The sequence below is a fragment of the Gymnoscopelus braueri genome (genome assembly GCF_963280865.1).
Source record: "Gymnoscopelus braueri genome assembly, chromosome: 5".
Lineage (NCBI taxonomy): Eukaryota > Metazoa > Chordata > Actinopteri > Myctophiformes > Myctophidae > Gymnoscopelus > Gymnoscopelus braueri.
In genome coordinates this window covers 22,711,548-22,722,477 of record NC_137606.1, presented here as the reverse complement: position 1 = coordinate 22,722,477, position 10,930 = coordinate 22,711,548, and positions in this window count along the sequence as shown.

The following is a 10,930-nucleotide window of genomic DNA, read 5'->3' as shown; positions in this document are numbered from 1 at the left end:
CGGGTACGGTACGGTGATCCGTTTCGGGGAACGATACGCAACGTTCACACTATCACAATATCTGCCAAGTGGTCCAGGGTGCGCACCCGGGACCATAGTCTGAATTGATTAGTATCATTGGTAAAACCTGTGAGGGAAGAGGCCCAATTTCTTTCCAATATGGCTGCTGTGCATAGAGCCTATTTCAGGCAGTTGGCAACATAGACATATAAAGGTAGACGCCTCCTTCGGCTCTGAGGCATTGGTATCTCGGGCACCATTTAAGAGTAGGCAAGCTTCCGCGTGTGTCACAGAAGGGGGCGTTCGGTAGGCCAATCAGAGGCAGGTGGGGGCGGGTTTTCGTAAGAGGCAGCCGTGCAGCAAAAGTCAGTTAGACGCGTTGTGATTGGCCAGTAGTCTACTCGCTGTGATTGGCCAGTAGTCATCGCGCTGTGATTGGCCAGTTGTCACTTTGAATGGTAGCTTGCCTACTCTAAAATGGCGACCGCAATACCAGTTGCTCCAACGAACTGCAGAGGCCAATGAGGTATCTAGGTTTCTATATCTATGGTTGGCAACCCTACATGAAGTCATCCGGTGCCATGTCATTATTCCGACGTCCCGTTTGCCCCATTATAACTAACCCCTATCCCTATAACCCTAACCTCACACTAACCTAACGGTCGCCGGTCGGAATAATAATGTGATGTCGGAATTATGAGCGGACACCAACCATCCCCTATACTGGTAGAGCCACTCACAGGGAGGCGCTGGACTTAAAAACCATCGCATCCAAAAGAGTCATTTTTGTGTAAAGTGTGTGTTGTCTTGTGTTGATATATATGTCACAGGTAAATTGGCATTCCAGGTAAATTTGAAGGGGAGCGCTTGTTTTTAGGCGTGGGGCGGGGCTGCAAGGCGGGGCTTTTCAAGACAGGGTTTTTCACGCGAGGCTCGCGAGGAGGAGGCGCGATGCGGGGCTTTGATACGAGGCGGCGCGAGGAGGAGGAGGAGGAGGCGCGAAGCGGGGCTTTGATACAAGGCGGCGCGAGGAGGAGGAGGAGGCGCGAGGTGTGGCTTTGATGCGACGCGGACCACACGTGATAATAGTTATTGTCCATGACGGAGGCGCGCCGACTCAGCAGAGCTTGAGGCCGAGGAGGTGCGCCCTCGCGCCTCCAGGCGCGACTGCCCGCGCTGACCGGCCGAAGGTCTGCTGAGTCGAATCAGCGCCGTCCGAGTTGTAACCCGATAGGGGGAGAATAGATCTTTTTATGGGTTACTATCATACAGTCTATGGTTACTATCCAGTGTCCACGACGACACACGTGTGTGCGTGTGCATGTGTGGTCATGCACACACGCACACGCGTGCGCACACATGCGTGTGCATGTGTGCGCATGCACACATGCACACACACGCATGTGCATGCGTGTGGATTCAGTGTGCATTCATTGCCCTCTAGCGTTGGTTCTACAGAACTGCCTGGGGTGAAAACAAGCACCCCTTTTCCAATTTACCTGGAATGCCAATTTACCTGTAACATATACATCCCAGATGCTGCTTGCTGCTTGTTTTACTGAATACATTGAATCGATTGTTCTTCTGTTTGTGCAGTGTGTCAAAGGGGGGGGAGGGGGGTCCACCAAGACTGTTCAATTTGTAAAAAACAACAACAAAGAAAGACAAAAAAACTAAAACACTAACCACTTGAGCCCTACATTTAATCTACAAGTTCACCAGAAGTTTAAATCCCTGATTAAATAATCACTTTTTCTCCCTGTAATATGGCCGTGTTACTGTTTTTAGCCCTCTTTCTGTATTCCATTTATGTACTTTGTGCGCTTGTTTTGATCTTGTTAATCTATTCTCTTGTTCTTTTCTTGTTTGTGTTATTGACCTTGTACAGTTCTTTGGTCAACCAAGCTCCTTTTAAACCTGCTTTATAAATAAAGATGAGCTGAGAGGTCAAAGGTTGAATCCAGTGGTGTAAAAAGTACTCACATTGTTTACTTAAAGGACGACTTCACCACTTTTCAACATATCTTCATATAATAGGTCCTCACTAATGCTCATGATAAAATGATACAATTTTTTTCTACTTGGTCTGTGTCTCATAGGAGGGCTGTGGACAGTCAAGAAACCCGTCTACCAGTGACATCATCGTTAGGCAGGATTTTCCCCCCCAAAAAGATTACAATTTTTTATTCCAATTTGTATTAAGGCGAGAACAATGGGATCTATTATTGCATTGCAACTTTCCAGGAATACAAAGCCTGCAGTTTCTATTAGCTTGGATTCCCCATCGATGATGTCACTGGTAGACGGGTTTCTGAACTGTCTACAGCCCTCCTCTGAGACACAGACTGATTAGAAAAAAATTGTACCATTTTATCATGAGCATTAGTGAGGACCTATTATATGAAGATATGTTGAAAAGTGGTGAAGTCGTCCTTTAAGTAAAAGTATCAATACTGCAATGTAGAAATACTCTGTTACAAGCAAGAGTCCAGAATTCAAAATTATACTTGAGTAAAAGTACAAAAGTATTGGTATCAAAATATAGTTAAAGTGCAAAAGTAAAAGTACTCATTATGCAGAATGTCCCATTTCACAAGTTTTCAAATGTATAAAATATATAAAAAGTATTTTGAAAATAGCAGATCTACAAGCTCACAATGCTTCACATGCATTGTGAGCTTGTAGATCGGCTATTTTCAAATAGCCAAAATGTATATAGGGCTGAAGTGATTAATATATGTTTAGTAATAATAATCAAAATCTACAAAGTAACTACGGTAGTAACTAAAGTTTTCAAATAATTGTTGTGGAGTAAAAGTACAATATTTGCCTCTGAGATGTAGTGGAAGTAAAAGTACAAAAAAATTGGAAATACTCCAGTAAAGTACCTCAAAATTGTAGCCTACTTAAGTACAGTAGGCTACTTGAGTAAATGTACTTAAAGGGGTAGTTCACCCCCCAAATAACTTTTTTTCTATTGATTACTCACCCCATGGAGCCTTGAATTCATGGATATTTTTTTGTTTTTGTCGCATTCCTTCCTTTATTATTTGATTATAATAAATTTAGCCCCATTGATTCCGGTAGGAGACACAAATGCATTTGTGTCTCCTACCGGAATCAGTGGGGACACATTTATTATAATCAAATTATTGGCTTAGGAATGTGACAAAAACAAAAAAATATCTATGAATTCAAGGCTCCAGATGGTCAGTAATCAATAGAAAAAAAGTTATTTTGGGGGTGAACTACCCCTTTAAGTTACTTTACACCACGGGTTGAATCCTGTCAACAACCATGAGGTGGAAAGTAAGTGCATTCTTGTGTGGACAGGGTGAGGAAAGATCTTAATTTGGCTCAACATCTTCTGACTTTTCCAGCTTCCTTGATCTTCCATAACATGAGCTCCATGCACGCAAGAGCGTCTTCTGCGGTGTCAATACTGTTGACACCGCACGTTGTGAGCTTGTAGATCTGATATTTTCAAAATATAAAAAAAAAGGAAAGCAAATATTAGCACTATTACATTGATGCTATTACTTTTGTGCTTTTGCTGAAGTAACATTTTGAATACAGGACTTTTACTTTAATTCTCTTCCTGGAAAGTCAGCATGCTGAAATAGAAGCTATACTGTTCTGGCATTCATTTAACCGATTAAGACCGGCGACGCATCTGTGTCATTTTTATATTTCTTTGACTATTGCAAAAATAGCAGATATACAAGCTCATAGCGCAGTACTGAGTGCCACACTATGAGCTTGTAGATCTGCTAAAAGTTTTGCAAAAAGCGGCCTCCTGGTGGCACTATTTGAAACATTTGGGGCAGAGGTTCTGAATTGGCAGCCAGGGAGTGCGTGTGCACAGTTTCGCTGCGATCAAGCCAACGGTGCCGGAGATTAGCTGCTCACAGACGGACGGACAGACAGACGGACGGACGGACGTGGTGCAAAACATACTCTCTCGCCATGCCTTTCGGCCTGGCGGAGACAATAAAGTGTGTTTCACACCATTGCATGGGTTCTATCAACGTGCTCTCTCGTCATGTCGGATATCATATGTCGGATCAGTCGATTCAACATGAGCTCAGCTGGTTTGTGTTGTTAACACGCTACTCAAAGCTGACCACACCAAACACACACACACACACACACACACACACACACACACACACACACACACACACACACACACGTCTATTTACTGTGTAAACACACACTGATAGCAAATCCGTTTAGACCAACACTGTTCTGCCACCACTGTCGTTAACAGTGGTGTAAAGTAACTAAGTACATTTACTCAAAGTACAATATTGGGGAGACCACTGGTGGGCCGCAAGGGTATTGAAAGTGGGCTCCCAAATAAAAATTAAAGCAAAACACAAACACAAACAAAATGTTTAAATAAGAATACTGTGTTTTATTGATCCAAGCTGCAATACAATCGTTTGATTGATCATAAAAAACAAAACATGCTCTGAAAATTGTCCCAAATGAAGTAATTCTCAAGTGGGCCCTGATCCAGACGAAGGTTGAGAACCACTGCTTTATATGTTTTATCATTATAAAGTTATTTGAAAAATTTAGTTGCAGGTTACTATATATTTTTTCAAAACATACATTCACCAATTAAGCCCTATTTTATACTTCATCTATTCATCTATCTGCAAGCTCACAACGTGTCGTGGTGTCACAGGTTGTGAACTTGTAGATCTGCTATTTTCGAAAGACCTCAAAATTGGCAGAGGTGGAATGTAGGTCATTTGCCATAAGAATGTGTTACAATACATTCAGTAACTGTGAGTATGTGAGCACACGCACGCACACACACACACACACACACACACGTCAGGTCATTTTTGATAACGTTGACCTTTGCCCCACAGAGAGAGGAAGGGAGGAGCCCCCAGAGCTCGATCCAAACAGCATCTTTATTTGTTTCCCTTATTTTTTACTGAGGACAAACAAACAAACAAACAAATACACAAACAAACAAAAATAAATTAAGTTATAAAATAAATAATGAAAAGAGAAGTTAATCAAAAAAAGAAAAAAAAAACATGCATTAGGCAGTGGTGTAAAGTAACTAAGTACATTTACTCAAGTAGGCTACTGTACTTAAGTACATTGTTTAGGTATTTTTACTCTATTGGAGTATTTCCAATATGCAGTACTTCTACTCCACTACATCTCAGAGGCAAATATTGTACTTTTACTCCACTACAATTATTTAGATACAATACACTTTATACCGTTTACTTTCCAGATATAAAATGTGATATTATGAAACATACATTAACCACTTTGAAAATAGCCAATCTACAAGCTCACAACGCATCGCAAAGCTTGTAGATCTGCTATTTTCAAACATTTTAGTACTTTTACTTTCGGTACTTTAAGTACATTTTGATGCCAATATTTTCCATCCATCAGTCTGGACTTTAAAATTTTTATTCTGGACTTTTAATTGTTACAGAGTGTTTCTATATTGCAGTATTGGTACTTTTACTTAAGTAAATCATTTGAGTACTTTTTACACCACTGAATCTAACATTCATTGGACAATATCGGTCACCAGAAGCAGGGACGTGTTTTCAATGAGTGGTTAAAATGGAGTTTGAAGTTCAATGGGCTTGGGGCGTGTCTGATAATGACGATCGAATATGTAAATATTGAATCAAGCAACATAACTCTCTGGGGTGCACACAAAAGCATGAGTAGAAGAGTAGACCCCCCCCCCCCCAAATAGCAGTAGCTGATGTTACATTTTTCTTCTGTATTTTCACTATTTATGATATGAGGAAGTATGCTCAAGGGGTTAAGGACACCCCCCCCTATGTATGTATGTATTCAATCATGTATTTACAGTGGTGGAAAAAGTACTAAAATGTTTTACTTTAAGACAAGTACAAGTATCAATACTGCAATGTAGAAGTAGCCTAGTCTGTACAAAAGTATTGGTATCAAAATGTTCTTAGAGTACCAAAAGTAAAAGTACTAAACCGTAAAAACGTTTGAAAACTATTTACAATTAGCCTAGGTATAAAATAGGGCTAAAGTGGTTAATGTATGTTTTATAATATCATAATCTGCAAAGTAACTAAAGTTCTCAAATAAGTAGTGGAGTAAAAGTATAATATTTGCCTCTGAGATGTAGTGGAGTAGAAGTAAAAGTACTGGAAATACTGCAGTAAAGTAAAAATAACTCACAATTGTACTTAAGTACAGTGCTTGAGTAAATGTACTTGTTACATTACACCACTGTGTATTTATGCATTTACTCACTCAGTTACTTACATAAACCTTATTGTGTGGAATCTGACACTGTAGGTACCGTCACATTCAGTCATTGGTCCAATACACCACCACAACTTTTGTAGGACGTGGAAATGCAAAGATTAATATAATAATCATGTGATGTTTGAAAACAGCAGTTCTGGATCATTACCATTTACAGTTGAGAGCACCTTTGACTCCCTTTCTACAGCACCCCCTGCTGGGGACATCATGCACTACATTGTTGGATAGAGCCATGATGCCTAATTTATTGTCACATGCTTAAAATAGCAGATAACAAAGTATAAATCCACGTTTGCATCCGTCAGCTTAGCTATAATAGCTAAAACAGTTTGCATAACAAGCACACGACCACATCGATGTTGTATAAAATAAGACAGAACTAAACATTATCAAATACAATGTATTAAAATAAAACATTATCAAATCAAAAGTAATAAAATAAAACTAAACTTCTACCCATTTCAAAAGCTGAGATGATGATGATGATGATGATGATTTTAAAGCCTCACTATACGGAATAAAATGTAATGTTGTTCAATCTGTATGGTCGAGTATGTTGTAACTTATACTTGAGTAACTGTGGCGAGGTCCCAAAATGCATGTTATAAAGTAGCCGACTACGCCACCTCTCCAGGTGGCTATGGAGTACACCAACTTAACAGGTTCTTGAAACCCGGGGTTGAGCAGAGTTAAAAACTACAGAGGCAAGGGTGCAATAAAACTTATAAGATTTAATAAGATTTATTGCGAAAAATGTTCAAAAAGGATTAAAACATAGGAATTTTCAGGGATTCAGTCCCACTAGATGCCATTGGCCGCGTTTCCCAAAGAGATTCGTAGAGATGCTGCGTTGAGCATCTGCGCAGGTTCTACGACGGGTCTTACGTGTGTCCACACAATCTGCGCAGTACCATAGCAGCCACGTAGATTTCAGCTCATGCGCTGCCTACGCAGCCTGCGTAAGAGCCTGGGACCCGGCGAAACCAACGCTCTACCCTCATTAGTAGCAGCTGGTTCTGCCCAATTTAATTTATGTATATGTATATGTATGTATATATATATATATACACATATATATATATATATATATATATATATATATATATATATATATATATATATATATATATATATTGCGGCCGGGCCGGTGCGTAACGACAGCTTGCAGATCCTTTTTTTTTTGGGTAGGGTGAGCGTCCTCTATGCATGAACCCGAAGTTTACAAATTGTACTGTACTCTCACGAATGATCTCTGATCTGATCATCTGATAAAAATATTAAGCAAGCCAAGTTAACTAAAGGACGTAAGACCCCAGTTCCCCTCACAAAGTCACAGCTGACGTCTGCAAGATATAAATGTATATGAAAAAAAATAAAACTACCAAAAGTAACGGCTTTCTATATGGTTCGTCCACTAGCCTAGCGTATATCACACAATTTGGGAATCCAGCATGATAGCTGTCGCGGGTTCGACTCCTAGTACCGACGACCTTTACTGTGTCTCTCTCCCCATTTACTGTCCGTCTATTGTCCTGTCCAAATAGAGGCAAAAAAGCCCCTAAATATATATATTTTAAAAAGGACGCAGAATGTCCCATTTCCCAAGTTTAATATGTTTAAATATATTTTTAAAATAGCAGATTGCAAGCTTTTAGATCTGCTATTTTCAAAATATTTGTATACATAGTAGACTCGAGAAATGGGACATTCTGCACAATGAGTACTTTTACTTTTGGTAGTTTAAGTATATTTATGTACTTGCATAAGGGATACACTTTCATATTTACCTTGCAGACATCACCTCACCACCTCAATCTAATTCATGAATCTAAACGTTGTATTTGGAGTGGACAGCTTCAGGACATCTGACAGTAGGCTATATGTCACCTACAGTATCAGCAGGTCACACAATGGACCATACTGTATGAATCCACACTTCTCATTCTCCCCTGCTGTTCTATGTTATGTCCCCTCAATTTGCTGTGTGTGCAACAGGTCCCTTCATTTTACTTTCAAACAACAGGGAATTTAGTGTTTTCAGGGGCGAGGCCATCTGGGCTCCAGTGTCCTTTAATTTCTCAAGGCAAAAATGCACTAATTCCCTGTACCATGTGCATGCATGACAAACAGGTGTATCCAAGTAACAATCAGCATTGGCCTATAAATACCTGTGGTAGCAGAAATGGAGGAGACAAAATGGCGCAAAGCAAAACAAAGAGAGGTACACGTTCGGCAGCGTTCAGTAAAGACGAGTTAGGCATTCTTGTGGAGGAGGTGACCCAGTTCCAGGGGATCCTTTTTGGCGGCACGAGAGGGCCAATCGATCTGACCGCCAAAAGGAGCCTTTGGCAGTCCATAGCGGTGTCTATGGCCCCCTCCAGTCCATGTGGCATGCGGGAATGGACCACCGTCCGCAAGAAGTGGCAGGACATGGCCAGCCACGTGAAGAAAAAGGCTGCCAAAATCAGACGGGATGCCCTGGCCACTGGTGGTGGGCCACCAGACAATACACAGCTCACCCCCGACGAGGAGAAGGTCCTCAGTGTCCTATCCAAGACTGCAGTGGAGGGGGTTGAAGGTGGGGTGGACATGTTGGGGGGGGAAGGGGTGTCGGAGGACGAGGAACCATGTGGGAGTGGGGCCACAGCAGCACCACCAACCTCCCTGGACCCCAGCAGCACCATGACCTCACCCAGCGGGCACCACCAGGCCAGACCACCAGGCCGGACCACCACTCCCTCGTCCCGGACCACCACTCCCTCGTCCCTCCGCAGGGGGCAATCCCTTCGAGGAGGCCATGGAAGGAGAGCCAGGGGTCAACTGCAGGCACCCACCCTGTTGCCCTGCACCTGCAGTGAGGCCCTGATGGCAACAGAGCAGGAAAAGGTGGTGGTGCAGCGGGGAATTGAGGCCCAACTCAAAACCTCCAATGAGGTCCAAGGTCAAATATTGGCCGAAATGAAGAGGGCCAATGCCAAAGCTGAAACCTTCCAAGAGGAGATGGTGGCCTTGAAGAGGCAGAAAATCCAGATGGCAGAAAAAAGGCTTCTCCTGGCAGAGGCCCGCTTTGTCCAGTCTGGATCCAGCATGTTTCCCCAGATGCAAGGTAGGTGACATGTCCATACGTTTCTTTCTCCACAATTGAATCTATTCTGTTCCATTTCACTAATCGACCTCCCTCCATTGCAGGTGATGCGGATGCAGGACCCCTGTGAGGAGTGGCATTCAGCTGTTTGTTTTTGTTGTTTTTGTTGTAAATAAAATGAGCCTTGGTTTCCTTTTCAACTGTGTGTTGTTTACTGCTGGCCTCTTCAAGCCCTAAGCATAGCAGATGATATGATGGGTGCCACACTGTACGGTGGCAGTGGGCTTATTAATCTATTTTTCTCTAATACCTTTCCTTTTTATAGGGGGAAATTAGATAACATCCATAGTCCACTCTCTTGAAACCATCATGATTCTGAACAGGTAGAATCCATTGCACACATCACAATTGGAAGTGCATATAAAACTTGTACATTGCTCGCCATGACCGTATTGTTGACATATATGGGTCTGATGCAGTACAAAATGTTTGCCATCCAGTGCAGCAATGTATAAACATTCAAGAGTGTTACCAGAATGGTTTAATTATACTTGTGATGTTTTTGCTAGCATCCCGAATACACCTGATGTTATTTTGGTTGACACCAGTCACAAAGAGGTCCTGATTCTAGAAGTAGGCTGTGTTTTTGATTTGTACGTGGACCAAGCTTTCCAAGATGAACATTCAAAGTACCAACCATTACTTAGGACCACAATAAACTTGGTGTAGATTGTGCTTACTTGGAAGCCTGGGCCATGTATATAAACTGACCACGAGTGGCCTGAAAATCGCTGGCATGACAAAGAGCAAGCCAAACAACTAAATATTGTTCTGATTCAGCTGGTATTTTATAGGCAGTGTAGTGACCATCCTTTTGTTAAAAAACAACTTTTCCCATTTCTGTGAGTCACTCTTTGGACAGACTGAAATAATAGACGCTTGTTGCAGGTTGAAGAATAGAATGTCCACTCCAGGTTTGTTTAGGTTTCAAAATAAAGACACGCAAACCAGGTCTAAAGACTGTGTGCTTCTCAGTCTGTCACGCCCCTAGCATGTCCTTATAAGGGAGACCTGCTGGGGATTGAGCACACTGTGCATATAAAGAACTGGCTCATACAGGCAGTTTGTGGAGGAGAAGGTGCTATATGTACCCTTAGGTGCCCATGAACTGTCTTGCCCCATTACATTTGATTCCCTGTACATTAATAATAATTTGTGGATTCAAATAAAGCATTAAAAGGTGTGTGTGTGTGTGTGTGTGTGTGTGTGTGTGTGTGTGTGTGTGTGTGTGTGTCTGTCTGTGTGAGACACACACACACACGCACACGCACACACACACACACACACACACACACACACACACACACACACACACACACACACACACACAGTGTGTGTGGCTGCTCACTACATGTGAAGTGTTGTGGGCTTATTTTAGCCATACACTGTGTGTGTGGCTGCCCTCTACACCTCAGATGTAGTGGGCTTATTTTAGCCACTGTTGCTGCCCACAACACCTGAAGTGTTGTGGACTTATTTGATAGGATT